This window comes from Malus sylvestris, chromosome 8 (assembly GCF_916048215.2).
Source record: "Malus sylvestris chromosome 8, drMalSylv7.2, whole genome shotgun sequence".
Lineage (NCBI taxonomy): Eukaryota > Viridiplantae > Streptophyta > Magnoliopsida > Rosales > Rosaceae > Malus > Malus sylvestris.
Window position 1 is genome coordinate 13205043 of NC_062267.1, and position 9633 is coordinate 13214675.

General features: G+C 37.2%; 1 long non-coding RNA gene across 1 annotated transcript; it reads left to right on the top strand.

The window, feature by feature from the left end:
* Positions 1 to 8219: 8219 nt before the first annotated feature.
* On the top strand, positions 8220 to 8811 carry LOC126631048 (uncharacterized). The gene is made up of 3 exons (XR_007626221.1): positions 8220 to 8269; positions 8430 to 8630; positions 8744 to 8811. It is a non-coding gene; the product is annotated as an uncharacterized LOC126631048 (long non-coding RNA).
* Positions 8812 to 9633: the final 822 nt, after the last annotated feature.

Genomic DNA, 9633 nt, shown 5'->3' on the forward strand with positions numbered 1-9633 from the left:
AGCTTGTTTTAAAGATAAGGACGTTCTAAACACATCTCCAGAAGGGCACGAAACCATCCGAGGTCATCTTGGGCTCTAAAAACGCAATCTAAGTCCAGAAACGTCATTTTCCAGCACCGCACATCGCTCCTTTATTTTATCGCCAGAAAATAACCGCTTGATGGAAAAATCCCAATTTTTGATACAATCAAGCTAAGTGACTCATGAACGTCTTCCAACTAGAATTACTCCAAAATTCGTCTATTTGACCACATTTTGCTCTAGAGGAAGTCAAAAGTCCTATATTGAATATACAATTCAAAGTATCAAAATTCTTCCAAAATATTAACCAAAATATACTAAAAATATGGTTAAATATATAATATAAAATTCACTTATCAGGTCTACAAACCTACGTAACTCAATCCGAAAGATCCGCATCTCGAATTTCCGATCCGTAACTTCCAAAGATCCACATTGTGCTTGTAAAACATCATACTAAAGTTTAACTACGATCCATAAATAAAGACACAATGGGATTAGAAATCACACTTCAGAATTCACCTAAGTCCCTCCATGCTTGATGCACCCTCTTTGTCAATCTCTATAATTCATCAGTAAAATAAGCCTACAATAATTTTTTAAAGAGTTATTTTTATTTTTGTTGTTATTTTACACGTGTCAACGAGTAATTAGTGGGCAACACAACCTGTTATGCTTATGAATACCTACCCGTCACCCTAAAAAACTCTTCCCAATGAAGCATTGAGTTGATTTAGCATTCAATTTACAAGTTACAATTCAAAAACAGTTTTATTTATTTCATCATCCTCGAGAGTGTTCAACATATAAATAAATACTTCTTGTTTTTTAACCTCAGTCATCCTACAACTTTTATTCCTGCAAAAGAAAAGCATTAACATATACACCAAAAGAAGAAGGAAAAATGGGAAGATTAAATAGTTCAACTACTATTGTTTTGATCCTCATTTTTGTGATTGAACAAGCAATGTTCATTCCAGTCATATAGTAAGATGCTAAGGAGATAGGATTAGTACCTGAAAGCATGTCGGTAGTGAACTCAATTTCCCGTGCAGGAGGCATTCCATGTAGATCATCAGGGAACAGGTCGGCGGACTTGTTTACTATAGGCACATCATTAACACTGACAAAAGGTTCATTCGGTGCGACTGCATAAGCCAAGAACCCTTCATAGCCTTTCTGTAAGGACTTTATTGCCTTATGGGCCGAAATAATACTATTTTGAAGAATTCTTTGCTCTTTCTAAAATACGATATTCGGCTGCCCAGATCGGGAAAAGGTCACCGTTTTTCGTCTACAACCCACATACGTATCATGCTTAGTTAACCAATTTATCCCTAGTATGAGGTCAAAGTCTACCAATTTAAAAGGAATCAGAGTTGCCTCCATCAATACACCTTTTACATAAACTGGACAATGTTTAAACTACTACCATTCGGTAACTGTATCAGAATATCAAAACCAATTTCGGTTGGTTGCAAGTTTATAGCTCGTGCTAGCTGTGATGATATAAATAAAAATGTAGCACCTGGACCAATTATGACATGCACCTAGCGATCAAATGTGAATAACATGCCAGTGATGATGCAAGGATCCTAACCGACCTCCTATTGTGTCATAGCGTTAATGCACCCAGTAACCTGTGGACCTGAACTGTTGCTCCTGCCTTTGCAGGTCCAAGCACCCCGGTTACCATGACTTGGCCGGTTACTCTGGGTATGACTATCAGAAATCATCCCTGAACTCTGCTGATGTGCCTGGCTCTGCTCCAAGGTATGTGAGCTGCTCCCTCCAGCATAACCTAAATCCAATGCAACGCTCTCAAAAGGTTAGTCGATAGGGTAAACATTAGAGTAATGTCTTGTACCTCCACATCTGAAGCACGTGTTTGACCCAGCAACACAATCTTCCCGGTGGCGTTTATCGCAACGTATACATATCGGAGCAATGGGTGTAAAGTGGTTGAACGACTGACACGTTGTATCCGAACCCGACCCTTCATTAGAAGATCAAGATCTTTGCCCACGACGCTTGAATGAAAATGAATGTCTCGGGCCAATATTAGATGATGAAGTACGCTCTCTAGTGCTCCGTGATCGGAAGCCTCGACCCTGAGAAAACTAACCTCAAAATCGACTCTGACTGCTGGAAGTCAGGAATGATCGCTCCACTCTTAATGCTATCTGGATCATACTATCATAAACGTCAAACTGCGCTACCGACATAAAATGACGGAACTCATCCCTGAGAGTGATATCCAAATGGTAGATCATCTCTCGCTGATTCTCATAAACTGAAGGAACATGTTTCACCAGATGTCGGAATTGGCAATTAAGTTCGGTCACTGACATGTTTCCCTGGCGAAGAGCATAAAATTCTTGTTTTTTCTAGGTATATACTGAGGACCGAGGAAATAATCTGTAAAGAGTTCCTGGAAGGTCCTCCATGTCATCGGTGGGTTAGAAGGTCGAGATCGTCTAATAGAACCCCACTAGGTTTTTGCACCACCTCTAAGGAAATAACCAGCGGTTTTTGCCCGCTCCTCCTCAGGATAATGCATAACCTCGAAAACATCCTCAACTTTTTCAAGTCACTATTTTGCCTCCTTATAAGCACCCACAATATTCAGATCAATCACCTCGTGACTACGGGCAATCTCTACATAGGTGTGGCTCTGCCCGCTATTCCTTGGGAATGTATGGCGCAAAGCAGCAACCACTTGTTGCAATCCACCTAATACACCAGAACGTGGATGATAGGAGCATATTTATGCGACTTAGTTAGCTTGTTTCTTGGCATTTATGTTGTTAGTTTGTAGTTATTTTAGTATTTTCAGCTATTTTCGTGTGTTTGTAGGTCCAAAGGGTGTGGCAAAGAAGTGCATTTTGGAGCATTTTTGGGCATGGAATGGATAACATATGCTTGGAGCAAAAGGAATGGACGAAATTTGAAGTTTGTGCATCATCCTCTCCCTATAAATAACCATTTTAGCACACTCATTTCACCCAACACATCCACTCATTACAACCACCCAACACATTCACTTACCACTACATCCACTTATTTCACCCAACACATTCATTCACCTAGCACTACATCCACTTATTTCACCCAACACATTCACCTACCACTACATCCGCTCATTTCACCCAACACATCTATTCACCTACCACTACATCCACTCATTTCACCCAACACATCTATTCACCTACCACTACATCCACTCATTTCACTCAACACATCCACTCATTACTACCACCCAACACATCCATTCACCTACCACTACATCCACTCATTTCACCCAACACATCCACTCATTACAACCACCCAACACATTCACCTACCACTACATCCACTCATTTCACCCAACACATCCATTCACCTATCACTACATCCACTTATTTCACCCAACACATCCACTCATTTCAACCACCCAACACATTCACCTACCACTACATCCACTCATTACCACCACCCACTACATCCTCTCCCTAGCCTATAAATATATCCATCTAAAGACACATTCAGGGGGACAGTTTAGGGAGAAGGGAGGAAGACACATTTTGCAGCAAGGCAGAGTCTTTTCTTCTTAACCATTCTACACATTCCCACAACATAAACACAATTCCATGCACCTTCATTTCCCTTTCCTTGCCGTGACCTCCATCCAACCTAAACACATTCAGCCATTCTTCTATACAAACAAACCTTCAAACACTCACCAACACCTTGTGCCGTAGCAAAGGAAGGGAAGGAAAGTGCTTGGACGTGCTTGCTGTCCAACTTGGATCGTTGGAGCGTTTAGGTGTTTTCTTTCTTTTGTTTCTAATGTTAAATTCATTTCCTTTCATTTTGTTGTAAATATGAGTGGCTAAAACCCTCTTGGCTAGGGGTGATTTCAAAGCCATGATTATGTGTGCAATATAATTTGATAAATTCCAGTTATGAATTCTTGAATCGTGAATGCAATTGGCTTAAGTATTTGATTGATAACTTATTTGTATTTGTTAATTAAGGGTCAACACTTAATTGGCATGCATAAATTCGTTGCTAGAATATAAGGAAGTTTCACATAATCGTTACAAACTTATATTCACATGTAGTGAAGGTCGCTTATAAACGATCGCATTAAGTTCAATTCCTAGCATGAGTGACATGATGTCATAGTTGCAAGTGCTTTGTCAATGCTTATGATTTTTATTAAACGTAATGATCTTTGATTGTATCTCTATTATGATGTCATATAGGGAACTTTAGAAGAATGTTTTGGGTTGTCGAATGATGTCATCCAATCCAATAAAACAAGGAAAATCTGAGAGTTAACTAGTGATGTCACGGTTAATTTGGAGCATTGTCATTCATAATTCAATGAAGTAGTAACTGGAAATCGAGTTATTTGCATACATGTCATGTGTGGAGAAAAAGCCTCTAGCTATCCTATCCATCATCTTATTTCTCACATTTGTTTTACAATCTGTCTAGTTTTTCATACTTGTTTGTTTGTTTCAACTTCATCCAAATCAAAACCCCCCCTTTTAGTTTCTTGTTTCAAAGTGTTTCAAATCTATTTTAGTTTGTGTTTTTAAGTGTTTTGATTCAAGTAAAAGTCAATTTTCGTCCAAAGTCATTCCTAGTGTCTAGTTTAAGTTTATTTAGTTGTTTTAAGCTGTTTTGAGTATTTTAAGTTTGCTTTGAGTCTTATGAGTCTTGTTAAGTGTTTTTAAGTTTAGTTTTATGTTTTTGAGTTAGTTTAGAGGTTATTAGCAAGCCCTCCTAATCCCTGGTCCAGAACGATCCCTACTTATACTTGTACTACAACTGTCAAAAGAGGGTTAAATTTGTGTGTTAAGATAATTTTCGCATCAGTGGATGCCAAAGAATATTATCGCCACAAGATACATTTCTATCATAAGTGTTCATGATTATGAGAAACAACAAAAATAGAGTTTATTATCCCAAAATATCTCATGATCAAGAACGGAAGGAAGTACAGATTTCACAATCGAGTATGGAAGAAATAATAAACAATGAAAGGAAATAACAATCCATGGGAGGAAGCAATCATCAATGGAAGAAAATAACATTCACTGGAAAGAATTAACAATCAAGGGAGAGAAATAACAATCAAAAGGTTAAAGTGAAAACCTAAGTATGCCCTGGACCAACAACAACAAAACAACGGGGATGAGACAACGAAATCAGATCAAGGAGACAAATCATTAGGACGAAATCAATAAAAATCGGACCAACAACAGTAAACGATGGATGGAATCAACAAATTCAGATCAATATGATAAAATGATAGGAAACACGATTTAAGAAGATTTAGAGGTGAGTTCGAGCTTACGTTGTCGGAGATTTATGTGCACAGTGATGGTGCACAGTGCCGAGAATGAGAGGGAATGTGAGATTGGAGGAGTGAGAGTGAGAAGGGAGGGTCCAAGTGGTTGTGATCATGGTATGATGGTTGTTGTCTGCGTGTATGTAAGGATGTATGTGTGTGAGTTTGCTGGAGATGAGGGGAGAGTGAAAACGAGAGAGAGAATGGGAGGGTTCTAGAGTGAGAGAGACAGATCACGGGAAGGAGGGGGAAAAGGCACCAGAATTGGGGTGCCACATGTCATCCATGTAGAGGTCCAAGATGGGGAATATCTCCACTTGTAAAATTACTAAATCGCCCATATCGTTCAAAAATCGTAGAAGCTTCGTTTTAGCTCCAAACTTGATTTCGATCGCGCCTACGTATTAGTATCGATGAGAGCTACGAGAATAGAATAAGTGAAAAATTCTAAAACATTAACGAATAAAGGTCAACAAAAGTCAACCATTCCATCATTAAGGGTATTTTAGTAATTTTACCCATTTAAAACGTAAATTTCTATACGGATCGTTACATTTTGAAGGTGTTTTCTATCCTTGTTTTTAATAATATTTTGTTTATGGTTGTTCACAACTAGTTTTGTTTGCTAGGGCGAGGCCACGAGCCTTAGCATAATTATGTAGTCTTTATTCAATTGCTTATAATATTATGCATGCTTGCTTTGAATTATTAATCACTGTGTTTAAACTGTCTCTATATCTTAATGCTTAGCTACCATTAGGTTTTTCAGATAAGTAATCAGATGTAATTTGGTCGGTATATCACCGGAGGATTGAGTATTGTTTCTAGTGGTTAATGATTGTAATTTCACTTAAGATGAATATCACGTCTTAGGGGTTGCATGATTTTTTCAAGGGGTTTTCACAAAACTTAATGAGTCTTGCATGTCGATATTTGATCTGAATATCATAGATGGTTGCATGTTAGATATACGTTCTTGCTAGAATATCACGAGGAGAATATGCATTAGGAAAACCTAACCTTCAAAGTTTCATGTGTAATTCATAAGTAATTCGTAAAAGTACATAAGATTGTTATGGTAAGGGTGGAACCCTAGGCTTTTACAATTTGATTTTCAAAACGTTTCGTTTTGTTTTCTTTATTTTGCTAATTTTTTTAATTGTTTTAATTTAAAATTCATTTTGATTATTTTAAATTCCAAAATCAACATTTTCCCAACTTTGTTTTAGATAATTAATTAAGAGTTGGTTTTAAATACAAATGATGCATTCAATCCTTGTGGAAAACAACCTTGCTTGAGCCGTTTATACTACAACTACCTTGTTCTCTTGCAAGTATTTTTAATTGTTTTTATCCCTAATTTCGCAAGTGGTAAAAATCCTATCAAGAAATTGGCGCCGTTGAGGGGGATTGTTTGGATTAATTTGTGTTTATCATATTCTTAGTTAATTATTTTTGTTTATTTATTTGTTGATATATATATATATATATATATATATATATATATATATATATATATTTTTGCAGGTTATAGTTTGTTGATTTTGAAAGCCATTCATTTTTTTATAGTTAAGCTGAATGGGAAGAAAGAGTTTTTCAACTTGTGGATGAAGAGAGTCGATGGTACACTGAAGAATGGGCATTAGGTCAAAAATGAAGGACACGATCGAAGCTCACCTCGATTTGGAACAAATGGGCATTAGATCATCCTTGTGGATGAAGAGAGTCGGTGGCACACTGAAGAAAGGCCATCCGTTTTTTGCAATTAAACTAAATAGGAAAAAAGTGTTTTTCAACTTTGTTTCTTCTATAAAGTTTCCAGATGGGTATGCTTCCAATATCTCGTGTTGTGTGACCGTGAAGGGGTGCAAGTTTTCTAGAATGAAGAGTCATGACTATCATGTGATACTCCAAGGCTTTCTTTCGGCCAAAGTTTCGCCCAAATTTTAGATGCACTGCCAAATCTAGTGGAAATGAACATTGATATGAAGTTTAAGTAGTTCATCCCAGGTGGTCATCTTTAATGATAGTGAGCAATCATGTCTCACTTTTATGTTCGGAATTGGGATTTGAGACAGACATTAAATTACAAAAGATGTTCAACTTTGGTATTGCCCTTGTTCCCTAAATCTGTATATTGCCTTTGTTTCCTATATCTTCTCTGCAACTGATTGGAGTCTAAGTGAGAAATGGCTCATTTCTTACGTTTTATCACATGGCAGCTCATTTAGAAAGGACTGGCTAGATATTTTAAAGGTATCTAATTATGATAATCCCATTGGCAGCTTATTGGAGTCTATATGATAATATCATTGGCTTTGGCAGCTCATTGGAGTCTGTATATTGCCTTTGGTTCGGTTCATCAACTACTAATCACCGTCAAATGCTCTATGCATAATAGCTAGTATATATTCGTATTTCTTAGTATATATGTTTGGATATATATAAGGAAACTAAAGGAACCTAGCTTTCATGTCATGAAACTATACACACGTGTGTATATTTTTATATTTATTGTTTGAGCTAGTTCAAGTAAACATGTGTTTGGAGTTGATAAACCGAAACTACTTTTGAATTAGAATTGTTTCTACTTTTGGGAAATGATATACTATTAGGAAAAGTTTTGACAAATTTTTTGTAGAAATTTAAGATTAGGGTTTTCATCATTTAAGTTATTTTGGGCAGTTAAAAAAAAACACCATGAGGCCTAATCGAATGCTGAAGCTGGCACACAATGTACATGTGTCCAACGAATTGATCAAGATTGCGTATGACTCGCGACATTGTGGAGCAGCTACCTCACAGCAGCATAGCAACATCGCAACTAGCTATGGTTTTGTTATTCGGTGGCATTGTCCTATGCAGTGGGAGTCTTGGGCAGAAATTCCCGAGAGGACGAAGAAATTAGTGCGGCATGAGTTGTCGATTAGTGTATTAATTTTTAGCCTTTACAATTTTTTAATTTTGTTTACAAATATTATAAAACAAAGTATATTATCTTAATATTATTAAATTTCTCACTATTATTTTACTATTTTCATATTTGTAGGTCAATAATAATCTTGAGGACATATCCCCCGAGGCCATCACCTGCTTAAAGGAGAACTTAGCAACCCGGTACAAACATTGGAAGTGTGAACTCCACGCACATTTTAAGAAATGGGATGATCTGGAGATTGCTCGCCTAAAAGGTTGCCCAATCGAGTTATAGGAGCGGCCGGAGGATTGGGAGTGGCTTTGCAAACATTTTACGAACACAAAATTTGTGGTATGTACATAATATTTTAATAATAATTTATTACTGTTTTTGTTATTTTTTTAAGATTTTTTAATAATTTCTTTCAAATAGTCGCACTAACATGTATATTGTATGTTTAATAGAAGAAATATGTTGCTGGCAAGAAAGCCCGAGAGTCAAAGAAACTTCTCCACCTTTCCAGTTCGATACCCTTCTCATATAGGGTTGAGGTGCGATTTCAGGTAAAAGTATATTAATTTTTAAATTTTATACAATTTGTTTTTATTATTGATTAATAAAATGTTCTTAATGTTTTTTATTTTTTATTTAGGAGGGTTCTAAGTTCCTAGAGCTCGACATGTTCAAGGATGTTTATGTTCGATCCGGTGATGAGACCACTGAGTAGCTCCATGTAAGTATATGTAATTGTTATTATTCTTATATTTATGAATCGTTCAAATATTAATTACATTTTTTTAAAATCTTAAATATTTTTTCTTTGTTATTACATGCTGCTATGGTGGAGAAGGGCATTGCTGCTCTCTAAGAAACAGCATCGCAGCTTCCCTCGAAGACCTCGATAGAGGACGTCATTGTACCCGAGGATGCAGGTCTTCAGATCCTAATTGAAAACTGAAATCCTAGATCAGACTCTCGGTTGTCGTCATGGCAAGGTTGTCGAGGTATGAGGAAGGCGCAAATTCGTGAGACGGGTGCCTTCTCTTTCAGACCAGCCACAAGATAGGTCATCGCCTTGACAAAGGAAGTGAAAACCCTAAAGGATAAGATTACGGCCCAGGAAGCAGCTCGAGATGCTCGGGAAGCCTAGATTGCAGCCCAGTTTTTGGCCCAGGACTAGACCTAGCATTCGTGTCGTGTTTCTCGTGTTCGTGTCGTTTTCGTGTCATACCCGATAGCTTAACTGGTAGTGTCATGTAATACCCGTTAATGTAAACAGGTAATATGACCCGACCCGAAATCAACCCGTTAATAGTATCAGGTAATATGACCCGACCTGTTACCCGTTAAAAAA